Source organism: Macaca nemestrina, chromosome 2 (assembly GCF_043159975.1).
Source record: "Macaca nemestrina isolate mMacNem1 chromosome 2, mMacNem.hap1, whole genome shotgun sequence".
Lineage (NCBI taxonomy): Eukaryota > Metazoa > Chordata > Mammalia > Primates > Cercopithecidae > Macaca > Macaca nemestrina.
Genome location: NC_092126.1, coordinates 114,282,039 through 114,299,910, shown reverse-complemented (window position 1 = coordinate 114,299,910; position 17,872 = coordinate 114,282,039). Strand labels below are relative to the sequence as shown.

Genomic DNA, 17,872 nt, shown 5'->3' with positions numbered 1-17,872 from the left:
CCCCCAGGCCTGCTGAGCAGTTGTGTACCCACATCCCAGCCTCAAGAAACAGGCCTGTGGGCCACCTCTAGCAGGCATGCTCCCAGGCCAACTAAGCAATCCTGTGTCTGCATCTCAGGCCTATGAAACAGCCCTGTGGGCCACCCTCTGCAGAAGCACCCCCAGGCCAGCTGAGCAGCTGCAGCCACGTCACAGGCTTGAGAAACAGCCCTAAGTCTGCCCCCCAGCCCCTGACGTATTCCCCCAAGCGAGGCAAGCAGCCTTGCACATACCAGGCCTCAGAAACAGCCCTACAGGTTGCCAATGGCAGACACAGACCCAGGCCAGTCAAGCAGGTGCACATCCACATCATGAGCCAGAGAAACCCAGTGAACCACCTCCAGCAGACATGCACCCAGGAAAGCTGAGCAGCCACTCACCCACATACAAGGCCAAAGAAATAGCTCCACGGGCTGTCCATGGTGGGCAAAATCCAGATCAGATGAGTAGCCTTGTGTCCTAAGCCAAAGAAACAGCCCTGTGGGCTGCGCCTGATAGACAATCCCACAGGTCAGTCAGAAAGTCTTGTGTCCACATCTAGCACCTGAGAAAAGGCCCTGCAGGCAGACCCTGGCAGACATGTCCCCCGGCCAGCTAAGCAGCTGCTTGCCTGCATCCTGGGCCGGAGAAACAGCCCAAGACATTCTGGGAAGGCATGTCCACCAACCAGCCAAGCAACTGTATACCTATGTTCAAAACCAGAGGAATGGCTCATGGCCCCAACCCCAGCTGACCGCACCCCAAGTTGGCTGATCTACTGTGTACATACACATGCCCCACCCAGAGAAACAGCCCCAGCAAGCCCATCCCTGGAAAACCTGTACCATTATCACCACAAACTCTCTCAGCCTAGGCCACTCAGAAACATGCAAATTCCACTACTATGGGTTACAGCTGAAAAAACTACATGGAAACTAGGTCAATACACCCCACCAAACCAATGCCCCAAGACTCATTCAAATTAGAATTTCCCTAAGAAACCTACTCCATAAAATTGGAAGAGGCGACTTTTCTGCTAGATGGATACAAATCAATATAGGGACATATCAACCAAGAAAAAGCAAGAAAACATGTCACTTACGAAGAAAAACAAATTATCAGATATAAGAAAATACATGAAATGCCAGAAAAAGAATTAAATGTTAATCTTAAGGAAACTCAGTGCCATACAAGAGAAGACAGATGATTCCACAAAATTGGGGAAATCAGCTCATGATTTGAATAAGAAATTTGAGAAAAGATAAACCAAACAAAAAATCTTACAGTTGAAGAATTCAATTACTAAAACAAAAAATAAAATCAAGAGCTTCTAGAACAGACTAGACTAAGCAGAAGAAAGAATTTCTGAACTTCAAGACAGGTCTTTTGAAATAACATAGGCAGACAAAAACTAAATTATAAAAATGAAGAAAGCCTGCAGGATTTATGGAACACCATCATGTGAATAAAGTATTATAGATATTCCAGAAGGAGAAGAGAAGGAAAAGGTGGGGAAAACATGTTTAATGAAATAGAAGAAAATTCCCCTGAGTATTGGGAGAGATATGGACATCCAGAATCAGGAAGCTCAAAGAACTCCAACAGATTCAACCCAAACAGGTCCTCACTGAGGGACATATATATCTAACTGTCAAAAGTCAAAGACAAAGAAATAATTTTAAAAGCAGCAAGAGAAAAGTGTCAAGTCACATATAAAGGAGACCCCACTAGACTAACAGTAAATTTCTCAGGAGAAAACTTACAGGCCAAGGGAGAGTGGGATGATATATTCGAAGTACTGAAAGAAAAAATTAAAATTAAAAATGACAATGAGGAATATTACACCCAGCAAACCTAGACATTAAAAATGAAGAATAGGCCGGGCGCGGTGGCTCAAGCCTGTAATCCCAGCACTTTGGGAGGCCGAGACGTGCGGATCACGAGGTCAGGAGATCGAGACCATCCTGGCTAACACAGTGAAACCCCGTCTCTACTAAAAATACAAAAAAACTTAGCCGGGCGAGGTGGCAGGCGCCTGTAGTCCCAGCTACTCGGGAGGCTGAGGCAGGAGAATGGCGTGAACCCGGGAGGCGGAGCTTGCAGTGAGCTGAGATCCGGCCACTGCACTCCAGCCTGGGTGACAGAGCGAGACTCCGTCTCAAAAAAAAAAAAAAAAAGAAGAATAAATAAAATCTTTCACAGACAAGAAAAACTAAGAAAATTCATCACCACTAAACTGATCTTGCAAGAAATACTCAAGAGAGTCTTACATCTGGAAGTAAAAAGATGATAACCACCATCAATAAAACATACGAAACAATAAAACTCATTGGTAGGACTCATACACAAACGAGAGAAAAAGAAAACCTTATCACGGTGAAACACCACTCAACTGTAAAAATAATGAGAGGAAGTAAGAAACAAAGGATACACAAAACAATCAGAAAACAGTAAAATAACAGGAGTAAATCCTCCCCTATCAATAATAATCTGGAATACAAGTGGATTAAATATACATTTAGAAGATACAGATAGGCTGAATGGATAAAAAATAAAGACCCTATTATATACTGCCTACGAGTAACTCACCTCACCATAGACTGTAACTGAAGGAATAAAAAAGATATTCCATGCAAAAAAAACCCAGAAGTTAGCAAGAATACTTGTACTTATATTGGACAAAAAAAGACCTGAAGTTAAAAGCTGTAAAAAGAGACAAGGTGACATAGTAATAAAGCAATCTATTTAGCAAGAGAATGTAACAATTATAAATATATATGCACCCAACATCAGAGCACCCAGACATATAAAACAAATATTATTAGACCCAAATGAAGAGATAGATCCAAACACAATAATAGTTGTGGACTTCAACACCCACTCTCAGCAATGGACAGATCATCCTGACAGAAAACCAACAATGGGACATCAGATTTAAACTGCACCACAGACCAAATGGACATAACAGATATTTATAGAACATTTCACCCAACAGCTATAGAATACACATTCTCCTCATCAGCACACCGAACATTCTCCAGGATTAATCATATGTTAGGACACAAAACAAGTCTCAAAAAAAAAATTAAGATTGTTAGATATTAGTTCTAAATTTCTCTTCAAAGAATCAGTATGTCCATATGTTCAATTCTTTGCCTTCTACTTTTAAACTTAACTTCCTCATAAAGCAACTTTTTTCAATCACCTGCTCCACCCTGACTCATTCCAATAACCTGCTCCACCCTGACTCATTCCGATTACCTGCTCTGCCATAACCATTTTTCCCACCAAACCACTCACCACGTCACTCTCTTTAAATTAGCCTATCAGAATTAGTTTAGCCTGTGTGGCCTAACCCTAGTCAACAGGGGGAATGACACAGCAGCAGGGGCCACAGGTGTCAGGAATAAGAACCCCTTCCCCTCCCTTGTCCTGGTGTGTGCTCACCATTGCTCCATCTGTGAGGGTGCACCCTTCTATAGAAGTAAATTGCCTTACTGAGAAGAAAAAAAAAGAAAATTTTATATTCGAGTGCTATTTCTTTTACGACACCAAAACTTTATTTATAACAAGATCAAAATCATATCAAGTATCTTCTCAGACCAAAATGGAATAAAACTAGATATCAATAGGAAGAGAAACATCTGAAACTATATAAATGCATGGAAACTAAACAACATGCTCCTGAATGACCAATGGCTAGAAGAAGAAATTAAGAATGAATTTCAAAATTCCTTGAAATGAAAATAGAATCTTAAGATCCCAAAACCTAGGGAACACAGCAAAAGCCGTATTTAGAGGACACTTTAGGGAAATAAATGCTGAAATCAAAAAAACTAGAAAGATTTCATATAACCTAATGGTGCACCTCAAGGAACTAGAAAAGCACGAACAAACCAAAACAAAAAGTTAGCAGAAGTAAAGAAATAATGACCAGAACAGAAAACAAAATTGAGACTAAAAACAAAAGATCAACAAAACTAAAAGTTGGTTTTTTGAAAATAAATAAAATTGGTAAATCATCAGCTAGACTAAGAAAAAAGAGAAACGATCCAAATAAATAAAATCAGAAGTGAAAAAGGAGACAGCACAACACGACCCATGGAAATACAAAGGCTCATTGGTGATTACTATGAAATATGTCAATAAATTTAAAAACCTAGAACAGAAAAATTCCTGGACACCTACAACATACCAAGAGTAAACTAAGAAGAAACAAAATCTGAACAGACCAATAACAAGTAATGAGATCAATTCAGTAATAAAAAGCCTTTCAACAAAGAAAAGTCCAAAAACAATGGCTTCACCAAAGAATTCTATCATTCTTTTAAAGAAGAATTAATCCCAAGTCTTCTCAAACTATTTCAAAATGTTGAAGCAGGGAATTCTCACTAATTCATTCTACAAGCCCAGCATTACCTTGATAGCAAAACCACATAAAGACACAACCAAAAAAGAAAATTACATGCCAATATCCCTGATGAACACAGACACAAAAATCCTCGACAAAATACTAGCAAACCAAGGCCAACAGCATATCAAAAAGATAACCATAACCAAGTGGGATTAATCCCAGGAATATAAGAATAATTCAACACATGCAAAGAAATAAACATCATACATCACATCAATAGAATGAAGGACAAAAACCGTAACATCTCAGTCGACTCAGAGAAAGCTCTTAATGAAATTCAACATCCCTTCATGATGAAAACACTTAATAAATTATGTGTAGAAGGAAAGCATCTCAATATACAAAGGCCATATATAACAAACCCACAGCTAGCATCTTCTGGAATGGGAGAAAAACTGAAAGATTTTCCTCTAAGAACTGGAACAAGACAAGGATGTCCACTATTATTCAACATAGCACTAGATGTCCTAGCCAGAGCAATCAGGCAAGAAAAATAAGTAAGAGGCATCAAAACTGGGAAGCAGAAAGCCAAACTGTCCCAGTTTGCAGATGACATGATCTTATATATACAAAAACCTAAAGACTCTACCAAAAATCTCTTTAAACTGATAAACTAATTCAGTAAACTTGCATTATACAAAATCAATGAACAAAAATCGGTAGCACTTCTATACAGGAACAATGAAAGAACCAAAAAATGAAGAAGGCAATCCTATTTACAATTGCTACAAAAAAAAAAAAATACTTAAGAATAAATCTAACCAAGGAAGTGAAAGATCTCTACAAGGCAAACTACAAAACACTGATAAAAGAAATCGAAGAGGACAAAAAGAAATGGAAAGAAAGGCCAAGTTTATGAATCAGCAGAATAAATATTGTTGAAATGGCTATACTACCCTAAGCAATCTACAGATTCAACACAATCCCTAACAAAATACCAATGACATTCTTAACAGAAATAAGGGGGAAAATCCTAAAATCGGCATGGAACCAGAATAGATCCCAAACAGTCAAAGCAATCTTGGGCAAAAAGAGCAAAGCTAAAGGCATCATACTACTACACCTCAAAACATACTACAAAGCAATAGTAACCAAAACAGCATGATACTGGCATAAAAACAGACACACAGACCAGTAAAACAGTATAGAGAACCCAGAAATTAATGCACATATCTACAGCCAATTTGTTTTTGATAAAAGTACCAAGAACACTCATTGGCAAAGGGACCGTTTTTTCAATAAACTATGCTGAGAAAACTGGATATTCACGTGGAGAACAATGAAACTAGATTTCCACCTCTCACCCTATACAAAAGTCAACTGAAGTAAATCAAAAACCTAAATGTAAAACCCAAAACTATAAAACTACTATAAGTAAACAGGAAAAATGCTTCAGGACATTGGTCTACACAAAGATTTTATGAATAAGACCTCAAAGCGACATAAGCAACACAAGCAAAAATAAACAAACTGGATTACATAAAATGAAAAAGCTCTGCAGAGAAAAGGAAATAATAAAGTGAAAAGACAACCTACAGAATGGGAGAAAATATTCTGAAACTACTCATCTGACAGGAGACTTAATAACCAGAATATGCAAGAAATTCAAACATCTCAAAAGCAAAATTTAAAAAATCCAATTACAAAATGGGCAAATGAGCTCCTGTGAGAATGCAGGCTTGACCTAATATCTGATCTCCTTCCCCAGGACACGGTTCTTTCTGTGGCACAACCCCTGAGATGGCACTAATAAGACCATATCTGCTATTGCAGGTGGGATGATCTCATTTCATTTGCAGGTGGCCTTTCTCATTCTCTTGTCATTGTCATGAACTGGGGTATCCCCAGCAGGAAAACTGAGTATTATGCACATAACTCTGCAGATCATGGGCAGTGCTTGGTCAAGTTCCTTCTATGGCACTGTGGTTAAAAGACTACAGACCATTCCATAGTGAGACCTGGTTTTTCTCTACATTTTGCTCTTTTTCTCTGTGAAGTATGACTCTTGCCTCAAGATCTGGTTGACTGGCATGGTTTTTCCAGCATTGTTAACTAAATTCCTTGATATATTTCCCTCCTCTCATGCAATACATTCCGCCTATGATCAATACTTTCTACCTAACGGCTATTGCTTAACTGCCGTATATTTTTGCATTTATTTATACTGTGGTCAGAATACAAAATTAGCTATTCTTTCTTTGTTCATCATTACAAGAAGAGTGACATATGTGTTACAATGTTTTGTATTCTTTGTCTAATGCTGTGAATGCTGTGCCCCATAATTTTCATAAATTTCTCTATCTGTAATTCGTCTTTAGATTTGAAAATACAATTAATGTTGATATTAAAGGCTAAAACAATTAAAATTGAAAATGGGCAAATAATCTGAACAAACATTTCTCAAAAAAGACATATAAATGGCCAATAAATATATGAAAAAAATGCTCAACATCATTAATCATCAAAGAATTGCAAATAAAACCAACAATGAGGTATCATCTCACCCCCAGTTAAAATGGCTATCATCAAAAAGACAAAAATAACAAACGCTGGCAAGGATGCAGAGAAAACAGAACTGTTATACACTGTGCTGGAGATGTAAACTAGTATACCACTATGGAGAACAGTATGGAGGCGCCTCAAAAATACTACAAATGGCTCTTCCAGAACACAGAAGCAGAGAAGCCTCTGAAGCACTGACATTTAGCTGGAAAGGCGCTGCACCTTGGGTCTCATCTGCTGTCTGGGACAACAGAGAGGACAAGATGACCAACCAGACACAGCTGAACCACCACTGCAGTCAGAGCCTTGCGGGGCACAGAGCAAGGCAGACCCACCCCTTCCAATGCCCCGCCCTTGCACCAACACTGCCACAGGAGTGAAACTAGGCCTAGAGAAGAGCAGACTCTCCCACTTTCTGAGTGACTACCCCATAACACACAGGCCTGCACCTGACAGCGCCCCACCTCCATTCTCACATCACCACCAGCACACCCATTTGCACAGTCACCAACAGAAGCCCCAACCTCCCCCAGTCATACTGCCTCCTCCGCTGTGGTGAATGCTTGCACAAAGGCAAGAACCTCAGCATTCACCAACACGCTGCTGCAGCAGTGTGCACTCCACCATGTTGTCACTGCTGCTGCTGGCAGCACATGTAAACAAACATGGATCCTGCTGTCACCACACTACAAAATGCACTCCAATTGGAGTGTAAGTGACCTGTGGTCCAGGAGCACCTCAGCCCCTACCCCCACCAGCACAGTGGATTCCTAACTTCAAGGAGTCAGAGAGCAAAGTCAGGATCCAACACAAGTCACCCAGAGTTAGAGCATACAGCCCAGAAGTTGTGAGTGGAGCATTAGTCCCCTAAAATCTGCAAACTAAGCCAGCCAGCTGAATTCACCTTATAACACAATCAAAACCCTCAAGGTCATCAAATAGGATAAAAGTTAAAAAAAAAAAAAAAAAAAACTCTAAAGGTCAGCAACTTCAAAGACTGAAGAAACATCAGCCCACAAAGATAAAAAAGAATCAGTGCAATAATTCTGACAACTCAAAAAGTCAGAGTGCCTTCTTTCATATAAACAACCACACTAGCTGGACATGCTGGCTCACGCCTGTAATCCCAACACTTTGGGAGGCCGAGGCAGGTGAATCACCTAAGGTCGGGAGTTCGAGACCAGCCTGACCAACATGGAGAAATACCGTCTCCACTAAAAATACAAAATTAACTGAGCATGGTGACGCAAGCCTATAATCCCAGCTACTCGGGAGGCTGATGCAGGAGAATAGCTTGAACCTGTGAGGCAGAGGTTGTGGTGAACCAAGATCACACCATTGCACCCCAGCCTAGGCAAGAAGAATAAAACTCCATCTGAAAAAAAAAAAACAACCACACCACCTCTCCAGAAAGGGTTCCCAACGGGCTGAGATGGCTAAAATGACAGAAATATAATTCAGAACATGGTTAGGGAGGAAGATCATTGAGATAACAGAATATGTTGAAACCCAACCCAAGGAAGCTAAGTATCACAATAAACTGATACAGGAGCTGAAAGTCAAAATAGCCAGTATAGAAAAGAATGTAACTGACCTGACAGAGCTGAAAAACACACTATAAGAATTTGATAACGCAATCACAAGTATCAACAGCAGAACAGACCAAGGTGAGGAAAGAATCTCAGAGCTTGAGGACTGGGTTTCTTAAATACAACAGTCAGAAAACAACAGAGAAAAAGAATGAAAAGGAACAAAATCTCCAAGAAATATGGGCTTATGTAAAGAGACCAAATCCAAAGGCCAAGGCAGGCAGATCACGAGGTCAAGAGATCAGGGCCATCCTTGCCAACATGGTGAAACCCCATCTCTACTAAAAATACAAAAATTAGCTGGGTGTGGTGGCAGCACGCACCTGTAGTCCCAGCTACTCAGGAGGCTGAGGCAGGAGAATCACTTGAACCCGGGAGGCAAAGGTTGCAGTGAGCCGAGATCATGCCACATGGCACTCCAGCCTGGCAACAGGGCAAGACTCCATCTCAAAAAATAAAAAATAAATTTAAAAAAAAGACACCAAATCCATAACTCATTGGTGTCCCTGAAAGAGACGGGGAGTGTGTAAGAAACTTGAAACTTGAAAAACATATTTCAGGATATCAACAATGAGAGCTTCCTCCAACCTAGACAGGCCAACATTTAAATGCAGGAAATGCAGAGAACCCCAGTAACATACTTCACAAGATCATCTCCAGGAAATACAATCATCAGATTCTGCAAAGTCAAAATGAAAGAAAAAAATGTTAAAGGTAGCTAGATCAGGTAATCTACAAAGGCAAGTCCATCAGACTAACAGTGGACCTCTCAGGAAAAACCCAAGCCAGAAGAGACTGGGGACCAATATTCCATATTCTTAAAAAAAGAGATTCAAACCCAGAATTTCATAGCTGGCCAAACTGAGCTTCATAAGCCAACAAGAAATAAGATCCTTTTCAGACAATCAAACATTAAGGAAATTCGTTACCCTCAGATCCACCTTTTCAGAGCTCCTGAAGGAAGCACTAAATATGGAAAGGAAAGACCATTACCAGCCACAACAAACACAAACTTAAGTACACAGACTAGTAACACTATAAAGCAACCACACTAACATGTCTCCATAATAACTAGCTAATCATGATAACAGGATCAAATCTACGCATATCAATAATAACCTTGAATGTAAACGGGATAAATGCCCCAATTAAAAGGTGCAGAGTAGCAAGCTAGACAAAGAACCAAGATCCATTAATAATGCTGTCTTCGAGAGATCCGTGTCACATGTAAAAACACCCACAGACTCGAAATAAAGGGATGGAGAAAAATCTACCAAGCAAGAGAAAACAGAAAAAAAGCAGGGGTTGCAATCCTAATTTCAGACAAAACCGACTTTAAACCAATGAAAATCAAAAAAAGACAAAGAAGGGCATTACATAATGGTAAAGGATTCAATTCAACAAGAAGACTTAACTATCCTAAATATATATGCACCTAACACAGGAGCACCCAGATTCATAAAGCAAGTTCTTAGAGACCTACAAAGAAAGACAGACTCCCACAAAACAATAGTGGGAAACTTCAACATGCCACTAACAGCATTCAACAGATCATTGAGGCAGAAAATTAACAAAGGTATTTAGTACTTGAACTCAGCATTGGATCAAACGGATCTGATAGACATTTACAGAACTCTCCACCCAAAAGCAACAAAATATACATTCTTTTCATTACCACATCACACACAGTCTAAAACTGACCACATACTCAGGACACAAAACACTCCTCAGCAAATGCAAAAGTGAAATCATAACAACCACTCTCTCAGACCACAGCACAATCAAATTAAAAATCAACACTAAGAAATTCACTCAAAACCATATAATTACACATAAGTTAAATAAACTGCTCCCAAATGACTTCTGGGTAAATAATGAAATTAAGGCAAAAATCAACAAGTTCTTTGAAACTAATGAGAACAAAAATACAATATACCCAAAATCTCTGGGACACAGCTAAGGCAGTGTTAAAAGGAAAATATATAGCACTAAATGCCCACACCAAAAATAAATATCTGTCTCAATCTAACATTAAAACTAAAAGAACTAGGGAGCCAAGAGTAAACCAAGCCCAAAGCTAGTGGAAGACAAGAAATAACCAAAATCAGAGGTGAACAGAAGGAGAGGGAAACACGAAAAACCATTCAAAAGATCAATGAAGGCAGGGGTTGGATTTTTGAAAAGAAAATTAATAAAACAGGCCAGGCAAGGTGGCTCATGCCTGTAACACCAGCACTTTGGGAGGCCGAGACAGGTGGATCACATGAGATCAGGAGTTCAAGACCAACTTGACCAACAAGGCGAAATCCTGTCTCTACTAAAAAATACAAAAATTAGCTGGGTATGGTGGCACATGCCTGTAATCCCAGCTACTTGGGAGGCTGAGGCAGGAGAATCGCTTGAAGCCAGGAGGTAGAGGTTGCAGTGAGCTGAAATCATGCCACTGCACTCCAGCCTAGGCAACAAGAGCGAAACTCTGCCTCAAAAATAAAATAAAATAATAAAATAAATAAAATAGATAGATGGCTAGCTAGACTAATAAAGAAGAAAAGAGTGAATATCCAAATAAACACAATTAGAAACAGCAAAGGGGATATTACCACTCATCCCACAAAAATTCAAATAATCATCAGAGACTATTATGAACACCTCTATACACATAAACCAGAAAATCTGGAAGAAATGTTTACATTCCTGGACACATACACCCTCCCCAAAACTGAACCAGGAAGAAACTGAATATCTGAACAGACCAATAATGAGCTCTGAAACTGAATTTTAATAAACTTCCAACCAACCAAAAGAGGCCAAGGAGCAGACAAATTCACAGCCAAATTCTAACAGATGTACAAAGAAGAGCTATTACCATTCCTACTGAAACAATTCTAAAAAACTAAGGAGGAGGGATTCCTCCTCGACTCATTCTTTGAGGCCAGCATCATCCTGATATCAAAACCTGTCACAGAACAGGCCAATATCCTTGATGAACACCAATGCAAAAATCCTCAAAGAAATATTCGCAAACCAAATCCAGCAACACATCAAAAAGCTTATCCACCATGATCAAACTAAGCTTTATCCCTGGAATGCAAGGTTGCTCTAACATATGCAAATCAATAAACATGATTCATCACACAAACAGAACTAGAAACAAAAACCACACGATCATCTCAACAGATGCAGAAAAGGCTTTTGGTAAAATTCAACACCCCTTTATGATAAAAACTCTCAATAAGCTTGGTAAAATAATAACAGACATCTATGACAAACCCACAGCCAACGACATAATGAATCTATAAAGCTGGAAGTAGTCCCCTGGAAAACCAGCACAAGACAGAGGTGCTCTCTCTCACTACTCCTAGTCAACACAGTATTGGAAGTCCTTTCCAGAACAATTAGGCAAGAGAAAGAAAGAAGCAGCATTCAAATAGGAAGAGAGGAAGTCAAACTATCCCTCTTTGCAGATGACATGCCTTATACCTACATAACTCCACGGTGTCAGCCCCAAAGCTTCTTAAGCTGAAAAACAACTTCAGCAAACTCTGAGAATACAAAATCCACATGCAAAAATCACTAGAGTTCCTATACACCAACAATAGCCAACTCGAGAGCCAAATCAGGAACAGAATCTCATTCACTGCCATAAAAAGAATGAAATACCTAGAAATATAGCTAACCAGAGAAGTGAAAGATGATTACAAAAAGAACTACAAAACATTGCTTTAAAAAAAAAAAAAAAAAAAAAAACAGAGAGGACACAAACAAATGGAAAAACATTTCATGCTAACAGAGAAGAAGAATCTATATCATTAAAATGGTCATACTGCCCAAAGCAATTTACAGATTCAATGCCATTCCTATCAAACTACAATGACATTCTTCACAGAACTAGAAAAATCTATTTTAAAATTCACATGGAACAAAAAAAAAAATCCCGAATAGCCAAGGCAATCCTAAGCAAAAAGAACGAAGCTGGAGGCATCATGCTACCCAAATTCAAACTACACCACAGGGCCACAGTAACTAAAACAACATGGTACTAGAACAAAAACAGACACAGAGACCAGTGGAAAACAACAGAGCACCCAGAAACAAGTCCACACACTTACAACCATCCGATCTTCAACAAACCTGACAAAAACAAGCACTGAAGACAACTCCCTATTCAATAAATGGTGCTGGCATAACTGGCTAACCATACGCAGAAGATTGAAACCGGAACCCTTCCTTACACCATACACAAAAATCAACTCAAGATAGATTAAACACTTGGCCAGGTGCAGTGGCTCACGCCTGTAATCCTAGCACTTTCGAGGCCGAGGCAGGTGGATCACCTGAGGTCAGGAGTTCCAGACCAGTGTGGCCAACATGGTGAAACCCCATTTCAACATGGTGAAACTAAAAATGCAAAAATTAGCCAGGCATGGTAGCGCACACCTGTAGTCCCTGCTACTTGGGAGGCTAAGGGAGAAGAATCGCTTGAACCCGGGAGGCAGAGGTTGCAGTGAGCCAAGATCGCACCACTGCACTCCATCCTGAGTGACTAAGCAAGACTCCGTCTCAAAAAAAAAAAAAAAAAAAAAGATAGATTTCACACTTAAATGTAAACCCCAAAACTGTAATAGATCACCTAGGCGATACCATTCTAGACATAGGAATGGGCAAAGATTTCATGACAAAGGCACCAAAAGCAATCACAACAAAGGCAAATGGGATCTTATTAATTTAGGAGCTTCTGCATAATGAAAGAAACAACAACCTACAGAATGGGAGAAAAATTCTGCAATCTCTCCATCTGAAAAAGGTCTAATATCATCTACAAGGAACTTAAACAAATTTTCAAGAACAAAAAAAAATCCATTAAAAAGTGGGCAAAGGACATGAACACATGCTTCTCAAAAAAAGACATTCATGTGGCCAAGAAGCATATGCAAAAAAGCTTAGTATCATTGACCATTAGAGAAATGCAACTCAAAATCACAATGAGATGCCATCTCACACCAGTCAGAACGGAAGATCATCACCCAGGCACACAGTCATCAGGTTATCTAAAGTCAAGACAAAGGAAAGAATCTTCAGAGCTGTGAGGCAAAAGTATCAGGTAACCTATAAAGGAAAATTTATCAGATTAAAAGCAGATTTCTCAGCAGAAACCCTACAAACTCAAAGGGACTGAGGTCCTGTCTTTAGTCTCCTTAAACAAGACAATTATCAGTCATGAATGTTTTATCTAGCAAAACTGAGCTTCGTAAATGAAGGAAAGATAGTCTTTTTCAGACAAACAAATGCTGAGAGAATCTGCCACTACCAAGCCAGCACTACAATAACTGCTTAAAAAAAAAAAAAAAGAAGAAGAAGAAGAAGCTCTAAATATTGAAACAAAACCTCAAAATACACCAAAATAGAATCTCCTTAAAGGATAAATCTCACAGGACCTATAAAGACCTATAAAACAATAGCAAATGAGAAAAAACAAACAAACAAGGTATTCAGACAACAACCAGAATGATGAACAGAATAGTACCTCACATCTCAATACTAACATTGAATGTATGGCCTAAATGCTCCACTTTAAAGACACAGAATGGCAGAATAGATAAGAACTCACCAACCATGTATCTGTTGTCTTCAAGAGACTCACCTAACACATAAGGACTCACATAAACTTAAGGTAAAAAGGTGGAAAAAGATACTCCATGCAAATGAACACCAAAAGCAAGCAGGAGGAGCTATTCTTATATCAGACAAAACAAACTTCAAAAGCAAAAGCAGTTAAAAAACACAAAGAGAGATATTATACAACGATAAAAGGATTAGGCCAAGCATGGTGGCTCATGCCTGTAATCTCAACACTTTGGGAGGCCGAAGTGGGCAGATTACTTGTTGCCAGGAGTTCCAGATCAGTTTGGCCAACATGGTGAAACCGCATCTCTACTAAAAATACAAAAATTAGCCGGGCATGCTGGTGCACAACTATAGTTCCAGCTACTCAGCAGGCTGACACACAAGAATCGCTTGAACCCAGAAGGCACAGGTCACACCACCGATGACACCAAGGTCACACCACTGCATTCCAATCTGGATGACAAAGAGAGAGACTATCTAAAAAACAAACAAACAAAAAGATAAAAAAACTAGTCCAACAGGAAAATATCAGAATCCTAAATATATATGCACTTAACACTGGAGCTTCCAAATTTATAAAACAGTTACTACTAGACCTAAGAAATGTGATGGATGGCAACACAATATTGGTGGGGGACTTCAATAATCCACTGACAGTACTGGACAAGTCGTCAAGACAGAAAGACCACAAATAAACAATGGACTTAAACTATACCCTAGAACAAAGGAACTTAACAGATATTTACAGAACATTCTACCCAACAACTGCAGAATATACATTCTAATCATCAGTATATGGAACATTCTCCAAGACAGATCATATTATAGGCCACAAAACAACTCTCAATAAATTTAAGAAAATCAAAATTACATTAAGTACTCTCTCAGATCACAGTGGAATAAAATTGGAAATCAACTCCAAAAGGAACCCTCAAAACCATGAAAATACATGGAAACTAATCTGCTGCTGAATGATCATTGGGTCAACAATGAAATTAAGATGGAAATTAAAAGTTATTTGAACTGCATAACAGTGACACAATCAATCAAAACCTCTGGGATGCAGCAAGAGGTGATAAGAGAAAAGTTCTTAACGTTAAACACCTACATCAAAAGTCTGAAAGAGAAATAAGAAGACAGTCTAAGGTCAAACCTCAAGGAACTAGAGAAACAAAAACAAACAACTGAAACCCAGCACAAGAAAAGAAATAACAAAGATCAGAGCAGAACTAAATGAAATTGAAACAAACAACAAAAAAGAAACAATACAAAAGATAAATGAAACAAAAACCTCGTTCTTTGAAAAGATAATAAAGGGGGGTGGCCAATAAAGGAAGGGGACGGGGCGGGCACACACCCTCGCAGCCACTCACCTCCCTCCCTGCACGCACATCCGCACACCCACACTCCCTCCCCTGCCTCCCTCCCTGCACTCTGCCCACCCTGCCGCCCTCCTTGCCCTCAGACACTCAGAAGGAAGTCCAGAGACATGGGAGCGGTGGCCACGTAGCACAGCGGCCAGCAGCCAATGCCGGGTCTGAGGAGCAGCCCTGAGGACAGACATTGGGCAGAGTGAGGGGCCAGACTGGCTGGAGGTTGTGACTCTGGCTACAGTCCCCCCACTGCAGGGACAGACTGCCAAGGCTTTGATCTAGGTAGTGGAAGTGGCCGGCCCAGATGAGATGCTCCAAGTCCCTTGTAATTCTGTTCAGAAGAAAAATCACTAGTGGTCTGCTCTTGCCATAATACCAAACCTTTTTGACTTACGCTTTGGTGCTGCAGCACTGGAAGAATTCAGTTTCCAGGAATATCTTTTTTTCATTTGAGTGATTCTTTGGGATGGAAAAATATTTTAGTCTTAATAATTACTTTGTTTTAAAGCTATTTTCTTTACAGTCTGAACTGCTTAATAAATGGAACCATTTACTAACAAGGTACACAGCCATTTCTCATCAGGAGCTGGTTGAAAACTGTGCTGTGAGTATAGCAGGAATGGCACAAGAAGATAGCCATCATGGGCAAGTGCCATCCAGCGTTCATCATGGTGCCAACAAGGAACTTGACCTATCCACCAAAGTGTAACACAGGGAATCAGGAAGTCCTTATTCTACATTTGTGGACACCACAATGAGTAAACCACATCTCAATGAAACAAAGAACAGTCATACTTCAGGGAGACAAGAGCAGAGTCTGACAGGCATGCTATTAAGAAAGACCAGGAGAATTCTGATGACACAGAAGAGGAGGAAGAAGAGGAAGAAGTCTCTTGCAAAAGGGAGCAGATCATAGTGGAGGTAAACCTTAATAATCAAACATTAAATGTACCTAAAGGGGAAAAGGGTACCTCTTCTCAATCCAAAGAGACTCCTGTTCTTCAACAGCGAGGAGGAAGAGAGTGAGGAAGGGGCCACAGATAACAGCAATGACTGGAGAGAATGAAAAGCAGAAGAAAAAGAAGAAGATAATAGAGAAAGTCAGAATTACAGAAAGGAGAACGAGGAGAGCAGCCTCTGTTGCTGCAGCTACCACTTCCCCTACTCCCAGAACTACAAGAGGTTGCAGGAAGAGCGTAGAGTCACCTAGGCATAAGAAGCGGGCCACAAAGGAGCCTGAAGCACCAGTTCAGAAAGCTAAGTGTGACCTGTGAGAAGTGCCCCAGGGTTTTTTGTTTTGTTTTGTTTTTTGTTTTTTTGAGACAGAGTTTTACTCTTGTTGCCCAGGCTGGAGTGCAACGGTGTGATCTCGGCTCACCACAACCTCCACCTCCCGGGTTCAAACGATTCTCCTGCCTCAGCCTCCCGAGTAGCTGGGTTTACAGGAATGCGTCACCACACCCAGCTAATTTTGTATTTTCAGTAGAGACGGGGTTTCTACGTGTTGATCAGGCTGGTATCAAACTCCTGACCTCAGATGATCCACTCGCCTCAGCCTCCCAAAGTGCTGGGATTACAAGCATGTGCCCCAGGGTATTTAACACTCGGTGGTGTCTGGAGAAGCACATGAACCTTACTCATAGGCACATGCGGATTTGTGATAAATGTCGCAAGAAGTTTGTCCTGGAAAGCGAGCTATACCTTCACCGGCAAACAGACTGTGAAAAAAACATTCAGTGTGTTTCCTGTAATAAATGGTTCAAGAAACTGTATCCTTCATTAACATAACAAGATTATCCATGGTTACGCAGAAAAGAAATTTTCCTGTGAAATGTGTGAGAAAAAAATCTATACCATGGCTCATGTGCGAAAACACATGGTTGCACACATGACAGACATGCCATTTACATGTGAAACCTGTGGAAAATCATTCAAATGTAGTATGCCACTCATGGGGCATTCCCTGCAGCATTCTGGAGAGAAGCCCTTCAGAGGTGAGAAATGTGATGAAAGGTTTCAGTACAATTACCAGCTACACACCCACATGAGCATCCACATTGGGCACAAACAGTTCATGTGCCAGTGGTGTGGCAAAGATTTCAACATGAAGCAGTATTTTCACGAACACATGAAAACAAACACTGGAGAGAAACCCTTTATCTGTGAAATCTGTGGCAAAAGATTTCATAAATCATAAAGGCCAGAGTAAGGACAACTTTAAATGATAAAGGCCAGAGAGAGAACAACTTTGTGCGGCAGCTGGCAAAGAACAGTTCAGCACAGCATCACTAACATCCATCTCCTTAAGTGTGTTCTCCAGGAGATACGTTCCCATGTGTGAATGTGCACAG

General features: G+C 40.1%; 1 protein-coding gene and 1 pseudogene across 11 annotated transcripts in view; one reads left to right on the top strand and one right to left on the bottom strand.

Moving 5' to 3' along the window:
* Positions 1 to 17,872, bottom strand: part of LOC105480503 (dedicator of cytokinesis 3) — a 647,888-nt gene that overhangs the window by 545,705 nt on the left and 84,311 nt on the right. The gene's annotated exons all lie outside the window — the stretch shown is intronic.
* Positions 619 to 17,718, top strand: LOC105480505 (zinc finger protein 652-like; annotated as a pseudogene).